The 17670-nt window shown below is 37.1% G+C and overlaps 3 non-coding genes and 1 pseudogene across 3 annotated transcripts; all 4 read right to left on the bottom strand.

The window, feature by feature from the left end:
* Positions 1-817: 817 nt before the first annotated feature.
* LOC119999196 lies at positions 818-908 on the bottom strand. Its single transcript, XR_005468370.1, has one exon. It is a non-coding gene; the product is annotated as a small nucleolar RNA snoR27 (small nucleolar RNA).
* A 1316-nt stretch (positions 909-2224) lies between these two features.
* LOC119999197 lies at positions 2225-2317 on the bottom strand. Its single transcript, XR_005468371.1, has one exon. It is a non-coding gene; the product is annotated as a small nucleolar RNA snoR27 (small nucleolar RNA).
* An 84-nt stretch (positions 2318-2401) lies between these two features.
* On the bottom strand, positions 2402-2496 carry LOC119999195. The gene has a single exon (XR_005468369.1). It is a non-coding gene; the product is annotated as a small nucleolar RNA snoR26 (small nucleolar RNA).
* Positions 2497-3690: 1194 nt separating this feature from the next.
* On the bottom strand, positions 3691-6918 carry LOC119998312 (annotated as a pseudogene).
* Between the last annotated feature and the right edge of the window lie 10752 nt (positions 6919-17670).

The following is a 17670-nucleotide window of genomic DNA, read 5'->3' as shown; positions in this document are numbered from 1 at the left end:
CACTACAACTAATATATTAAACTTCATAAAAAAAAGTCAGATTATTTTCCGAATGCAAGGATTGTTTATAAAATTTTACTATCAACATCCGTAACAATAGCTTCTACAAAACAAAGTTTTACGAAACTTAAACTTGTAAAAAACTATTTGCGGTCAACTATGTCACATGAAAAGTTAAATGAATTGATTTTGTTGTCAACTGAAAAAAAAAATGTTAGAGAATCTTGAATATAAAATTTTAATTAGTGTTTTACATCTCAAAAAGCAAGAAAAATACATTTTAAATAAAAATTATATTAAATTTAAAGGGTCTCAATTATAATATCTGTCTAGCCCGCCCCTGCATGCCAGCACCCGCAACCTCTCTATCCAACACCAGCCTCACTGCCCTTCCTTAGTTCCTCACTCATTGGCCTTGTTTGGCGAAAGCGCAGACAGATATCAACTTTCTCTTGGACAACTTGTAAATGACTGTCATCACAAATGAGCATTGATTCCTCCTGCTCTGTGAGAACAAACCTTTTCCATTGCGAAACCACATCCTCCGTGACTAAATGAAAACTAACACACCTCTGTAGAGACTTGACACATTTTTCCCTCTAGTTAAAAGTTGAGAGAAAAAAGCCTATAACCTTCTCCGCACTTGCAAGGTTTACACTGTAGCAGCAACAGAAATGGACCACAAGATTGCAAGTTTCCAACAAAACCATCAAACTACACAGAGAACTACCCATACAGATTCTGTGTAATCTCATAATCAAAAGCGCATATAAACCCAAAAGTAAGAAAATTACCCAAGACGTGCAAAATAGGATGCATTGGATCTCAGAACATCGTGGCTTTCTACAATTCCATTGAGGAAATTTCAGATAGATAACGCAGTTTCTAATGTACATCATTGATCCAATGTCAGCAAAAGTATGCTCATGTGAAAGCTTAAAATAAAACAACCACCATTGCTAGAATAAGGAGAACAAGCTGGAGAACTCCATAGCTTGTTTTAATTTTTCTAAATAGTACAATCAAGGCCCTTCACACTAGGAGAGGACAAACTGTGGGAGAATTTAACTCCGATATAACATGTATTGATCTGAGACAAAGAAAATAAACTGGTGAGCAAAGTTTGCCCACATATATATAATTCGAATGGAGTCGAGGTATACACCTTTGGCCTTAAAGTGATTAATTGTCTGCCTTTCATGTGCTAGCAGCTCACGCAATTTCGCCTCCCAAGTCTACTCGACGGCAACACAATCAGAGGTGTATGGCTAACCAAGAAAATAATATTACTCTCCCCAGCTGAGGAATACCAAAAGAGAAAAGGCAGAGTCGAAGAAAACTCCTTTTTTCTTTTTTTATAATAGAGTTGGAAAAATTTTCTAGTATAAAAAACAATTCAGTGGGGCTTGCTTGGATTGAAAAATGAAGGATAGAGTAGGGTTAATGGAGGGAAAGTTAAGGGAGGGGGAGTACCATGACTCACCCTTACTTGGATAGAGGGTAGAGTTAATGAGAGGTAAGAGATGTGAGTTAATGGGATGATTTAAGAAATGCTAAACAAAATTTTTCTCTCACCTCACAAACCCCCCAAATGGAGGGGTTACAAAATGTTGACTTGGAGAGTTAAGTGAGGGGAACATTCCTCCTCCTTCACCCCACTTAACTCTCCCTCCTACAATCCAAGCAATGTGAAGTTATCACTCCCTCCTTAACCCTCCAAAACATCAATCCAAGCAAGCCCTCAATATTTTCAGCCATATCAATACAAGGTCAAAATTTTTGTTTTATTCCCCTTTATTATTCTAAGTCTAACAACAGTTATTAATAAGAAAAAAAAAAAGAGGAGTCAAAACACAAGCATAAATTGAAAAGTCAACCATCATCATTCATCAATGGAACAGATACATTTGTGCTTCAACATTTCATTCAACCAAGAGGATCATATGTTTTCACAGAACATTTCCTAAAAACTTGCTCATGTCAAAAGCTGATAAACTCAAATTGCCACTAAAAAATTATGAATCAAGCAAGGATTTCTATGAAACTAACTTACATATACCATCCATCAACAAAAACACAAGGGTGAAACTAAAGCAACATCCATAATGAACGAATCAAATATTAAAAATGTCACCTAAAAACCACATTTAGTCACTGATATCATCCCTCAACAATTAAACATTAATAAAGGATAATATGGAGGAAAACAGTATTTAAATAGATGATGAGATCTCAGAAGGCTACAATTATCTTCAATTCCTTGTAGGAATTTGCAGAAAGATAACGCAGTATATATCAGTCGCATCATAGATCCCAGAAAACAGAAAACAAACAGAATTTCAACGAAGAAATAAAAATGAAAGAGAAAATGCATAATGACAAGATTGAACTGAAGATGTAGAAGCATATCAGAAATAACAGTCCCCATGAGCATCTAGATTCACTGTCAATCAAAGTGCAAGGATAACGATTGTGAGAATCCATCACCGATGCTCATCTTCAAAATCTAAAATACAAAATTCAGAAAACCCTAAATTGAAGTACACGAGAAACGATAGACAGATACCCTTGAGAGATTAGAAAGAGGTCCCCGAAGCGGAAGCAAAGAGAGGTTGAAATAACGATCTACACCTCCTCTCGCCCGTCAGGGCTGCGCATTATATGATTTGCGCTAACCCTAAGGGCTGATCTAATTCCGGAGAGATCGTTGGGCCGATAATGAAATCAACAACTTGGGCCCATTTAGTTGACGTAGCCTCAATATCCAGGAGTGGACTTCGTCTTAAAACATTAGACTCATCAAGCCCATTCAAGGTGGACAATATTGGTAACATGTACCAGGGTGTGAATTTCTGATAAGACCAACTCTGAATTCTGATAGATTCATCAGTGATATTTGTGGTTTTGTTGGCTCATTTCTGCATAATTCAGTTGCTGATATCTGCTGTCCGGATAGGCGGATACTGACCCAACACCCAGTTTGTTTAAATAGATTTTATTGTAGGGTTTTATATCCAACTTGAGAGAGAGCTATTGTGAGCTTGATCTACTTGTATTTGCTGGGTTTCTCCACTTGTATCACATCTCAAACATAGTGAAATTATCTTCTACCGTCCGAGGACGTAGGCTTTACGCCGAACAACGTAAATCTTGTCTCTTTACTTATTGCTTTGAGCCTTTGACTCTCTGCATATTTAACTTTTGGGTGTTTGATTTAGTAAATCCATTTGGTGTTTTGATTGTGGGTATTGCTACAATGATATAAAATTGTTACCACTTCAGTTCCCATATTGAGAGTATTATGAAGGAGAAAGGGATTGAGAGCAATGTGACAGATTGTATTTGATAGATTCCGGGAAAAGAAAGCTTGATAATGCAAACAGAAATCATGTTTGGCCAACTCATGGTTAGGGTTACGTTGTTATTGCGTATATTAAAAGGACTTCGCTAATCCTTTTTCGTTGTCATTGTTGAGTGCTTAAAGCTTATTTCCAAGTCCAGTCTGTTAACTTACCAGTTTGAGTACATTGCTTCTTTGGAACGACCTCATTGATTCCATAGGAAGGGATGAGAGGCCGACTTTTCGAACTTTCCGATCGTTGTCACCGAACAAATACTAAACTTAGAAATTAGAATGTAGAGAATGAAGATGTCACGTAGAACAGGGAGATAACTGCATTCCTTGTGTTATAAGCTAAATCTCTCATGGATACCATTAAGTTAATAAATGAAGTCTGCAAAGAATAATAACCGGCATGATCCAAGATAATCTCTTAAATAATAGCTTGTCCCTGCATGATGCTAGCAAGTGACAGAAACAACTATAAAGAAAGCAAAATATTTGCAGGGACCATGTGGAGAACCTTTTGCTATTAGATGCTGCATTCAAATGATCAGCAATTGAGTTGGGCAGCCAAATTATGGAAAGAATAATGAATAAATGAAATATACAACTTGAAAACAAGTATGCATTTGTTCCTGTGACACTAACCTGATCTGCCCATAAATTTAAGAACCTTTGCAACTGCTGGATGGGTTCTCTATTTGTGCAACAAAATTGAAACTTGTGTATTTGTCAAACCATTCGGAGAAAGCTCGTAACTTGTCGACCAGCTGCAGCTTCTGCACTCTATGCAGTTCAATTCAAGAACCCATCTCAACCACCGCTAAATTAAGCAATGGTTGTCAAAGAATCCCTAAGTATAAAGCCAGATATTCTCCCTAACTAGTTCCTATCTTTGTAATGCCATCCGTAGACTTCGTCTCTGCTCAAATTTGAGTCTACTAATTTGCTCCTGAGACCAGTTACAAACGCATCCTGGAAGAGGATTTGCATAAAAATTTTCCTCTAGCCTCGGTGTCTCTCCCACCAGTCTAAGGTATGGTGCCCCAACCCTGTCTGAATGCAACTTCTTAACATCTGAAGAGAATTCTTCCCAGGATATAGAACCCTCATCAAACTGATCAATCAGTCTAACAAAATTGAATCTGAAACATAAGAAATGTCATCAGTAGAGTCATTTCTAATCAAACAGGTAACACGAGAATTGGTATATAGAAATAAGAGCACGGTAGGATGAAAAACCTGTCTGGATTAACCGTCTTCTGAAATCCTTCAAACCTCCTGTGCCCTTGAACTGCTTTAGCCATATTTCCATCATATGTATATATGAAAACATCACAGTCACGTGCAACAAGATAATCTAATGCAGCAAGACGATTCTGGTATGGCTTGAAGGGCTCCAACTCTTCTTCAGTCGCTAGAGTTGAATGCGAGAAAACATTTGGATACTCTGAACTGAAGGCAGCCATACTATTGCTGCCATATATCTCCCCGGCAACTATGAAGATAGCTGTAGTGGAAGGGTAACCCATGGCCTTGAGGAACATAGCTGCTTCTCTAGGTGACATAGGGCATCCCCCCTGCTGACGCCGTTCTTCACTGTCTATTTCTTTCTCCTTCCAATGGTTCACACTATATCTCATAATTCTAAGTTCCTCAGCCTCTTTTGCAGTAAGGTTATGGCTGCAGCCAGTGAACGCAAGCATGTCCTTCTCATATCTGAAATCAACATTTCAACACCTCAGTTAAGTGCCTTCGCAAAATGCAGAGACAATGGAGATTCAAGATAAAAATGGTACCTCAAATGCAGAGCAATATAATGTTCATAATTTATTTTTAGTCTATCAATCAAAACTTTTCCAAGGTCCTCAATCTCCTTGGCATAACGAAGTGCTTCATAATTGGCACGGCATCTTAGCCTCTGAATGGAGGTCGCAATCCCATTATTAGCCAGCCGAGAATCAGTGTGGGTAAACTTTATAACTTTGTGTTTCCTCAACAAAGGGACCATCTCCTGTCGGTAGTAACTAGCCTGTGAATCAAGTGCTTGACTTGAGATACGTCTCCACATATATAGAAATTAAAGCATAAAGAGTTGTGCTCCTATAAATTGATGCTACTTATATACCTTCGACCAAGAAACAGGCGCCTTTTCAAGAGGAGTCAAAGCTGCATACTTAGGCGGCAAATACTCAACAATATGAATATCATCCTTCAGAACTTCGATGAAGTGTCTCCAGTCAAAAATATCTTTGAAATTGCTACAGAAGTATTTTGAAAACTTTACTAGTAAAAAAAGAACATGAGAACCAGAACATAGTTTGACAACCACAATAATTGAGAACCCTACCTAGGATCCGTCCAGAAGGACTCGTGATCTAGTAAAGGGAGAACCAGTGTGGCATTCATTATCTTAGCAACAGCCACCATATCACATATCTGCAAGTCAATTTATTAACTATCATCTAGAGATGAAGCCATAATGACTAAGCATCACATCACATTGCAAAGTATAATGAAGTTATGTAGCATAGAACTTACTCCTGTTCTCATTTGATTCAATCCACCATTGGCATGAACAATAAGATAGCCATTTGTTTTCTTCCCAGGCTCTAAATAAAATTAATACAAAAATCAGACCACTTAATAGAATTGCAGACAATCCCTGATAAATTAAAGTTTAGAAAGTAGCACATACTTATTTGATTCCTGGGCGGAGTTATGCATTGATAGTAGTTATCGCTATTTGGTTTCATCCATATCGCTGGAGTCTGCAAAACAAAAAAAACCAAAACCATCCATCAGCAAATTGGTTGGCGCAAGTGCTTAATCGTAATTACCACCCACGACTTTCACAGTAGCCAAACAGAAAGTTGAAGGAAAAAAGAAGAAATAGTTCCATTCCACTTACAGGTAACTTTTCCAGAACATGCTTGGGCCTGGAAGCCATTTTCTCGTCCACAACGCGTTGAGCGAAAGACCAATCGTCCTTGAACGTCTGTAAGATCAGCAACCCATTATCCGACCTCTTACCGTGAACCTCCACATGTCCACTCAAGTCTCAACAACGAAAACTTCACGAACACTGATGCAACCGCCATCGTAACAGTCCACTGGCACCCTTCTTCGATTCCAAACAACCACGCCTCGGGCATAAACAACAACCACTTCCTCCGTAACAATAGATACTTGATCACGGGATGGTGATGATTGTGGTGATGGTGATTGTGATAATGGTGGTGGGGCCCAGCGGCAGAGCGGTTAACGTTGTCCTCCTCATCGTCAGACAAATTGGAATTTCTATCGACTGCGTCCAAGCGTCGTCGGGTGGCCGTAAGGCCCGCCGTCGGGTTCCTGGGGCTACTGTTGGAAGAGTTTGTAAGCCCACCGGACGACATTGGCATTCGGAAAGGAAAAAAGAAAAGAAAAGGAAAGTGAGGGAAGATGTGAGAGAGAGAAAGAGAGAGAACCGTCAAGAAATTTCGGGAGAGTATTGTTCAGAGAGGGCGAGAGTCCGCAATCCAAGGCGGAGCAGGAGTGTGAAATCGCTCTGGCTGGTTCGCTCTCTCTCTCTGCATTTCTATCTAGGTAGAATAAAAGCCAAAAGTTTTGGTACATGCATAAGTGAGGTTAATTAACTACTCCATATTGTAATCCATCATTATTATTGATGCAATCAAACGTATAATTGTAATAATGATTCTCATTCTCATTATTATTACTATTCTCATTCTCATTCTCATTCTCATTACTATTAACATTCTCATTTTAATGTACGCAGAACAACGAAAAGAATCAAACCCACATTTGATAAAAAAAAAACACACTGGAATCCACTAGAAAATTGAGAGAAAACTCTTTAGGGTGTTGATATAATAGATAGAATGAAAGATAATGATCACTAGGGTCGACTACAACTATGAGCTAAAATGAAAAAAATACCCTTGAAAACAGAAAAATGCAGTTTAGTAGTTTACGGCCCGAAAAGATGGAATTTGACGAAACGAGGGAGGGGCTTGGAGTCTGGCACCAAGTTCGGTTCAGAGCGCCGTTTTGCTTTAACAAGTCAAATTTCATCGAATTTGGACATCGTTGTAAAATTTTTCAATTGGACAAGTTCACGCTCAAAATTGATTTCTACTAGTCAGTACAAATGATAATTTTCTACAACTTTATGTTTTGATTATTTCAGCAGTATATCACATTTCCTACATCAAACAAACGTAAATGAAATTGAACTCTTTTTAATAATCCTTTCATCTTTATAATCTTAATTTATTTTTCAGATTTCTTATGCCAAAGAAAGTTACACAACTCCTTCAATTGGTTTTGTTATACAATCTGTTTAATTTGATAACCACCAACGCTATCGACATCTTAGGTAAATCATTTATCTCTGTCATGGTTTCGATTAAAAGAATTGTGCATAGACAATGTTAGCTAATTGTAGGTTTAGGCAAGAAATTAAGCCTTAGAAGACTGAAACATATCAAAATGTCACTTTTGGTGTAATAATAACCGAAAGAGACTACAAATGACAAGAACAAGTCCCGTACTCACGTTTACGATTGTGAGTTTTGTTTGATTGCTAATTTTGGGAGTATTGATTCACGTGATTAGTATTTTCTGCACATTCTGGATAAAGCAATCCTACTTTTGCTTCTTCATTGCCTTTATTTCCTCTTATGAAGTCTTTATTTTTCCTCCATTACAATACAAATAATTTTAGAGAAATAAGTATAGTTATGAACTACATCGGAGCGACAGTCGAACAGGAAAACCAAGAACCGGCTATAATTAGCTGTGGCAAAAAAATGGGTTTCGAGTCGGACAAAATCAGGTGTTTACGAAATATTTACATGTCCAAACCCTAACCCAAATTGAATTTCGGACGTACTTAATTGGCCAAACCATTTAGAATACACAGAACTTAATATTCTTCTTCTTTCTCTCGACCTATTCTATCTGTGTTCTTCAATCAGAGAGTGCTGTTCTTATTTGGTTCGATAGAGTCCATCTGTATTGATGTGCTGCTTACTCATGATTGGAGTGTTGTATCTTGGGAAGAGATTGTCCGGAGCGCAGAAGCAGCATTTGGCTGGGACAAATACTCTTTAAGGAGATTCGCGTTAGCGTACCTCGTTCCCTCATCTCCTACCCAACTAATTCTAGTTTTGGTATTTTAATTTAAGCATTAGTTATTGTATTCGTATGTGTTATTGTGTTATGCATACAATCCTGCAATGTTACTGTTATAATGTTATGTTACTGTTTCTACTTAAGTCTGTTCTCAGTTTATATGCTATTTGCATGCATTTATTATCCAACAATCTTAAAGAGTAATTCGATTTTGTATTTATGTTAAATCTGGACTGATAGCATATTCATTAAACGTGCATTACTTTTTATATTTCTATCATTTATTTGGTAAAGAGAAATATAATCTGGTAAAACGTACATTCAGTATCGATTAAAGAGAATTTTGAAACTTACGTTAAATCTTGAATAACTCATTACCTGTACGTGCATAAACTTTGCATTCGGTCAACGCGAATAATATCTGTCTATCATTATATGTTTGCATGTGCATGTGAATAAGATCTGTCTACTATTATCAATGGCTTTTCATATAAGTGTGCATGTGAATTGCGTGAGCCAATCAAAAGTCAATTGAAAATTGTCTCTATGCATGTAAATTGTCATATAAAATTAATATTGTTACTACTATATGCTTAAAACAAAGCCTACTCGGTGCATTTAAAATTACTTGATTATTCACTTGTTGAATTGTTGAATTATTATAAAAATATTTTGGTAATCTTTTTAGTGATTAATAATGACAATAGAAAGTTCTGTTTAGGAAAAGAGTTATTTAACTGTGCGTCGTATTAAACGGAAGGTCCCATCTTTCCTGGGAACGATCTGGTTGTTAAAATTGTTAGTCTCTAATTTAGAAAGCCGACAAAGTGTTTTGTGACTTTTAAACTAATAATTCTATGTTGATTATGTGGTATTAAATTTCCAAGGATTGTATCTTGGAATTATTTAATATAATTGTGTTACTTACTCCACACTATACTTTTGACTGGTGTAGAAAATCAATGGCAAAAAATCAAAAACACTGAGAAATCCACCGTACTTCATGGAGGTGATAAAAATACCTCTGGTGGTCTGACCCCAGTTGGTCCTATTGCCCAAGATGGCGTGACTAAGTTGACTACTCAAGGTAGCACTGCTCTTCCTACCAACATGACTGGTATGGTTGGCCCTAGTGGCGTTGGTGTGACCACTCCGATGGCACCCACTATTGGGACAACCGAGCCAGTGACTGGTCGTGTGACTTCTGTGGTTTTGGGAGAAAAATCAAATAAATTCAGTGGTATTAATTTCAAAAGGTGGGAACAAAAGGTGCAGTTCTATTTGTCCACTTATGGGCTTGCCAAATACCTCACAGAAGTGTGTCCTGCCATAAGTGTAGATGAGTTGGATCCCTCGACTGTTGCTGCTGTGCAAGCATGGATGTATGGAGACTATCTATGCAAAAACCATGTCCTTAATGGCTTGGTGAACTCACTCTACGGTGTGTATTGCAAGATACCCACCGCTAAGAAATTGTGAGAAGCTCTTCGAAGTACAAGACCGAGGATGTCGGCACAAAGAAATTTGTGGTGAGCCGGTTCATGAATTCAAGATGGTAGACTCAAAGTCTGTTGTTGCACAAGTGGAAGAGTTCTAGCTTCTCCTGCATGAGATTGTAGTAGAAGGAATGAATTTGAGTGAGGCTTTCCTAGTAGGAACAGTCATAGAGAAATTACCTCCTAGGTGGAGTGACTGCAAGAATCGCTTGATGCACAAAACCAAGGAGATGAATATAGAGGATCTAAGCCTTCATCTAAGGCTTGAAGAGGAAAATATGAAGAAGAGTGGTAAACTTCCAAGGGTGCCCGAGGCAAATGTGGTAGAAACTTCCAAGCCCAAGTTCGATGAGAAAATGAAACAGACCACTAAGCCAAAGGCAAGTAGTCACAAAAGTTTCAGGGCAACCGCTATATCTGCGACAAACCCGGACATAGAGCCAAAGACTGTAGAAAGTGCCCAAACACAAAGGAAAGGGCAAGGGAAAACTGCCAATCAAGCTCATTTGACCAAGCAAGAAGGTGAAGAAGATGATGAGATGTTGTGGTCTCCTAGGTGAATCTGGTGGCAAATACCAAAGATTGGTATGTAAACACAGGTGCAACTGCTCACATTTGTACTAACAAGAATCTCTTTGCCTCCTATGAAAAGAAAGATGATGAAGAGAAGATCTACATGACTAATGCTAATACTGCCACTGTAGAGGGAATGGGTAAGGTGATCCTGAAGTTCACATCCGGGAAATCATTGGCCCTAATGAATGTGCTTCATGTTCCAGAGGTTCGCAAGAATCTAATCTCAGTCCCTATCCTGATAAAGAAGGGATTCAAGATGGTGTTTGAATCCGACAAGTTTACTATTAGGAAGGGTGACATGTATATGGGAAGGGGTTATGCTAGTGATGGCCTTTTTAAGGCTTGTATTGCTGTAATGGATGAAAAATCTAAATTTGTGTACCCAAAGGCTGTTATAGCCAATAATAATAAAGCTGAGTCTTCAGTTTACTTTGTTGTTTCTCCTTGTCTATGGCATGGTAGATTAGGACATGTAAACTATGGTACAATGAAAAACTAGCAAACTTGGGGCTAATTCCCAAATTTAATTTGGATGACAACCATAAATGTGAGACATGTGTTGAAACAAAGTTTGCAAAAAAACCTTTTCACTCAATTGAGAGAAGCACTGAGCCTCTAGCATTAATCCACAGTGATTTATGCGATTTGAAATTTATTCAAAGTAGAGGTGGAAAGAAATACTTCATCATTTTCATAGATGATTGTACTTGATTTTGCTATGTCTATTTATTAGCTAGCAAAAATGAAGCTATGTATGCTTTTATCAAGTATAAAAATGAGGTAGAGACTCAACTTGATAAAAATATCAAATCTCTAAGGTCCGATAGAGGTGGAGAATATGATTCTGCCTCATTTGATGAGTTATGTGTAAATTTTGGAATAATCCACCAAACTACTGCACCATACACTCCTCAGCAAAATGGGATTGCTGAAAGAAAAAACAGAACATTAAAGGAGATGGTTAATACCATGTTAATAAATTCTGGTTTATCTCAAAACTTGTGGGGGGGGGGGGGGGAAGCAGTTTTAACTGCTAATTATATTCTTAACAGAATGTCCCACAAAAAGCAGGTAATATTCCATATGAAATGTGGAAAGAAAGAAGATCTTCTTTCAAATACTTGAAAGTGTGGTGGTGTCTAGCTAAGGTGGCAGTACCTCCACCAAAACAAGTCAAACTTGGACCTAAGACGGTTGACTGCATATTTATAGGATATGCACAAAATAGTAGTACATTCAGATTTTTGGTACACAAATCTAAAATTGATGACATCCATGTTAATACAATCATGAAAACAAGAGATGCTGAATTTTTTGAGGAAACGTTTCCTTATAAAAATACAGAAACATCTCAGAAAAGGGTTAGAGAATCGAATTATGAGAATGAAGATCAAGAGGCTGATAAAATAGAACCAAGAAGGAGCAAGAGATCAAAAATCTTTAAATCCTTTGGTTCAGACTATCTAACATACATTATAGATAGTGATCCTCAGACATTCAATGAGGCGATATCAATTCCAGAAGCTCTATTCTGGAAAGAAGCTCTAAACAGCGAAATAGAATCTATTCTAAGTAATCATACATGGGAATTTGTTGATCTCCCTCCGGGGAATAAACCAATTGGATGTAAATGAATTTTCAAAAAGAAGCTTAAAGCTGATGGTTCCATAGATAAGTACAAAGCAAGGCTTGTAGCTAAGGGGTTTAGACAAAAAGAGGGTCTAGACTACTTCGATACTTATTCACCAGTCACGAGAATTACATCCATTCGGATGCTAATTGTCATAGCCTCGCTATATGACTTGCAAATACATCAAATGGATGTAAAAACTGCAGTCTTGAACGGTGAACTAGATGAGCAGATCTATAAGGAACAACCTAAAGGGTTTAAGGTCAAAGGACAAGAACACAAAGTGTGTAGGCTTGTCAAGTCATTATATGGACTTAAACAAGCTCCTAAACAAGGGCATGAAAAATTTGACAAAGTGATGATTCGAAACGAATTCCAAATCAATGAGTGTGACAAATCTGTTTATTCCAAAATCGTTAACGACGAATGTGTAATCGTTTGTCTATACGTCGATGATATGCTAATTCTTGGACGTAATATTGAGATAATCAATAGTACCAAGAAAATGCTATCAAAGAATTTTGATATGAAAGATTTGGGTGAAGCAGATGTGATACTAGACATTAAAATTTCCAAAAATTCAGAAAACCTAACTTTATCTCAATCACACTATATTGAGAAAGTGATTGAAAGGTTTAAAGGACATGGCATCAAGGATGTTAATAATCCTTTTCTCCCTCATTCAGTCTTACATAAAAATACTGGTAACAGTATTGAATAGTTGGAATACTCTCGGGTTATAGACAGTCTCATGTATATTATGAACTGCACGAGACCAGACATTGCTTACTCTATTAGTAAACTGAGCAGGTACACAAGCAATCCTGGACATGAGCTTTGGAAAGCTCTGTTAAGAGTATTCGGGTATTTGAACAAAAACCAAGGAGAATGCTTTGCATTATGGTAAATACCCTACTGTTCTAGAAAGGTATAGTGATGCTAATTGGATTTCAAATTCCGAGGAGTCGAAATCAACTAGCGGCTAGGTATTCACCTTGGGGGTGCAGCAGTATCTTGAAAATCCGCAAAACAGACGTGCATAGCACGATGAACGATGGAATCGGAGTTCATCGCTTTGGATAAGGCTGGTGAAGAAGTAGAGTGGCTTCGTCACATTTTAGAGGATATTCTAGTATGGCCGAAACCCGTGCCTGCAATTTGCATTCATTGTGATAATTAAGCTGCAATTGCAAGGGCACAGATATGATCTATAATGGTAAGTCTAGACATATTCGTCGTAGACATAATACCGTTAAGCAGTTGCTCTCAAATGAAATAATTTCCATAGACTTTGTGAAGTCTAAATACAATTTAACGGATCCGTTTACTAAGGAGTTGAGTAGAGAGCAAATTGACTGCGTATCGAGGGGATGGGCTTGAAAGCCTTAAAATAATGAGTTATCCAGATGGAAACCTAACCTAGCAATTGGAGATCCCATGGAATAGGTTCAATAGGACAACACAAGTTTGTGTAACTCAAGTGAGCACTTTGGAATTTTAATTCCAACCCATTCCTTGGATGCACTAAGTGCTAAGGGAGTATTAAGGTTAAGCAATGCTTTTAATGATACCTATATCTTGTAAATACAAGTGGACTATTAGAGGATACTCTTGATAGGATATCACCTATGTGAGTGAAGAGTAAAGCTGACTCAATGAAAATCTTTTAAAGGCGGGATTTTCTAAAGCACTCACTGAACACAAGATGTTTAGGGCCGAAATAATGAACACAACCGAGAATCAATTTTGAACTTGGATTGGTGCTATGTGAGGTCTATTGACTGGGCTTACATAAACTACATAAACAACTGACTGTTCAAGGTTATAGTCCACTTACTAGTTAAGTGGGTCCGATAGGCTTTCACTAGGGAAGGTTCAAAGCCATACCTATCCTGATGCAGTATTTATCCTACTGTACTCTCAGACAATCTTCCGTGTCAGCTTGTCATCAATTCTCATTCAATGTGGGGGATTGTTGGAACATGTGTGTTGAATGAGTCTTGTATTGGTTGAGTCAAACCTACATTTAGTGGGGTGGTTATGGCTCAAATCATGGGATGATTTTGGACTAAGTAAACCTAAAAAATCAGCATGATTGTTGATTTTTAGGGAAGTGGGTGGAGGGTCTATACTATAAATAGATGTCCCAATACCCAATTAGAATACACAGAACTTAGCATTCTTCTTCTTTCTCTCTACCTGTTCTATCTGTGTTCTTCAGTCTGAGAGTGCTGTTCTTATTTGGTTCGATAGAGTCCATCGGTATTGCTATGCTGCTTACTCGTGGTTAGAGTGTTGTATCTTGGGAAGAGATTGTCTGGAGAGCAGAAGTACCATTTGGTTGGGATAAATACTCTTTAAGCAGATTCGCGTTAGCGTACCTCGCTCCCTTATCTCCTGCCCAACTAATTTCGATTCTGGTATTTTCATTTAAGCATTAGTTACTGTATTCATATGTGTTATTGTGTTGTGCATACAATCCTGCAATGTTACTGTTATAATGTTATGATACTGTTTCTACTATGGTATGTTTTCAGTTTATATGCTATCTGCATGCATTTATTATCCAACACTTCATTGGCAACTACACGACGTATGATACTAAAGCAGAAGGTGAACCTCAGTGCTGTTGCCGGATACGAAATGTATCGAGAGGATAACCTGAGATTATACTAATATAATGCACCAAACCCACCAGTCACAAATTCTTTTCCCCAACTACTCGCAAGAAGCTCTGGCCAGAATCCATTTTTCTCCCTATCTCATTATCCAAAAGAGAGAGAAAAATTATCACAATTTCTTGGAGGGGCTCACCTTTTATTTGCAAGAACATTGAAAAATCTTACTGGTTATATGCTCACAATTATCAATCTCAATGATCATGATGTAAATGGGACATAATAAGGAATCCCATATTACATTAAGAGTCTGTTTGGTTACACATGTAATGTAATGGTAATTTGATTCACATTATATTACAATGTTTGGTATCACATTACATTACAATGTTTGATATACATTGTAATGACATTACCACAATTGAATTACTTGTAAATGTATTACAATTACTATTGCAATACATTGAACCAAACAGGCCCTAATACTTCAACAGTTTCAAACTTTAAAACGTAAATTCATTATGACTATGTAACTTATAGTATCCATGACTCCAACTCTTACGTTAAGAAATACATTATCATATTAAAATCGCAAACTGCAGTAAATATATGCAACTAATAGCTGTTAAAAGTACCAACGAGAGGTGGTTTGGTTGACAATAGGTTGGGTTAGGCATATGTCTGCTCAAGGTTCGATTCCAATGAGAAACATATTTCGTAGTGGTATTTCAAAAAAAAAGAAACTAAATTAAAACTTCACAAAAATAAGGAAGCTACACGTGTACTGTATAAAAAAATAAAATATTATATATTAGATTGCTGGAAAAATTCTAAGAGTTTTATAAAAAAATTTAAAGCTAAAATATTGAGAGAAGGGTATTTTAGGTAATGCGTTTGTTTTGTTTTTGTTTTTTTTGAAAGAAAGACTGGATTTCATTAAAGGCCCATTTGGATGACATTTTCTGTCAACACTTATACTACTTGTTAGGATAAATGCTGCAGGTCATCCAAATAACCATTTTTTTGCACATTGGCCTAGTTTGATAAAGTATTTTTTTTTTTAATTTTCTTTAATTTCAGTCGTTGGTGAGATCCAATGGCTGAGATTATGGGGTGCAGTTTGTAAAATTTTAAAAAAGAACAAAATGGGGTGAACTCATAATTGTTATAATTTTAACTAAGGTTTATTTAGAGTAGAATGTACTTAATAAATAATGAAGTGCAACTAAGGTTCATCAAAATAAAAGCTACAGCTTTTTGATGTAGGACCCACACCAAAAAGCTGCCGCTGCAAAAGAGCTCCCTTAAGGAGCTTTTTTTGTACCAACGGATCCGTTGATACGAAAATTGCCTATTTGGTTTGGCAGAGTCGCAAACTAGTATGAGCTGAAGGAACCTCATCAGTGTTATTTTTATTTTTACTCAAGGATTCAGAATATATTTCTAGAAAACTCCCTCTTCCTTCTCCATGTTGTTGGTGCCTCCAATTTATAGGGAGAGCTTGAAGGCATAAAAGGAAGAAATTAATCATCTCTCTTGTATTATTTTTTTTTGGGATGGGTTCAATTTAAAACTCACTTTCTCAATCCAACCGGGCCCAATCTATTTAATTGTTGATTTTGACATTTTTTTTTGTCCAATTCAATAACATTTCCATGTCAACAATAGGACTTGAAGTGTGACCAGTTTAAAATATATATATATATATAGAACTTGAGAACTTCCAAATTCCAATACAGCTTTTGTGCTCTTAAGAAGCTCAAAAGTTCATAGTAAAAGGCAAATAATACTGAAAGCTAGGTTCCTTTATGGGTGATGCATGAACACAAAAAGGGTCCTCACGCAAAGAGCTTTGGAGGCATGTATGTGAAACCATGAAAATTATATGGGATTTCAAAGTGAGACAATGGGCCACCATTCACCCAACTCATGATTCAAATCACTTTGTCTAATGTCAAAATGCTCAAATTCTATGGTCGGGGATGGGGGTTGGCCTCGGAAAAGTTCTTCATTTGGTCCACACAGGATCTCAAAAACAGAAGAAATAAAACAATTCACTCATAAAGGACTTTGACAGCAAATCTAATATCAGATTTCATTCCACCTGTCACACCAGAACTTGTAATTACTACTATACTAGTCTGATTTATGTATGGCATAATTCTATAACAATATATATAAGATACTATCATAGTGATTCAATTGCTGAAATTCAAAACATTCAATGATCCAATTTTAAACCTTTTTTTCCTCTGATCTAATTACAAATGCCCCCATCTTCCAATGACCAATTTGAACTTAACCCCCCGATTGTTCAGTGTATATATTATTCATAATCTGGCCTAGTCAAAGCATTGAATGGGTTTTTTTTGGTAGTGTTAAGACAATGTACAAGCAAGAGGTCGAGGAAGGAACCAGAAAATATATATGAAATTTGCATGAAAAGAAGCTACATACAGATTTACTGCTTCTGCACATTCCTGGAACTTGGCATGTATCATGTATGAATGCCACATCTTGCATGTTCCCTCTCCTCCAAGAATGATAGCTGTATACAGAAACACCAAAAGGTTAGAATAGTATCCACATCACTGAATGTACAACTGTGTCTGCAAAAACCAACTATTAGGTGATCACCTTACCTTTTAAACAAAATCTTTCAAGCTCTAACTAATCTATGAACATGACATTATAAAACTGAAATCAATCAATTCCTTGCAGTCTACCACAGAAGTGCATAAAACTATCCAATATGGTTTTACAGAGCAACTTCCCCTGCCTGCTGCTCTAGGTAGACGCCCTAGCTGTTACTCAGGGGACTTGAGCTAATGACCCACTGCTACCAGAAAAAGAAAAATCATCCATCAA

Source organism: Tripterygium wilfordii, chromosome 5 (genome assembly GCF_013401445.1).
Source record: "Tripterygium wilfordii isolate XIE 37 chromosome 5, ASM1340144v1, whole genome shotgun sequence".
In the NCBI taxonomy this organism is placed as follows: Eukaryota; Viridiplantae; Streptophyta; class Magnoliopsida; order Celastrales; family Celastraceae; genus Tripterygium; species Tripterygium wilfordii.
Note: the sequence above shows the minus strand (reverse complement) of the source record. Positions and strands in the feature narration are given on the sequence as shown.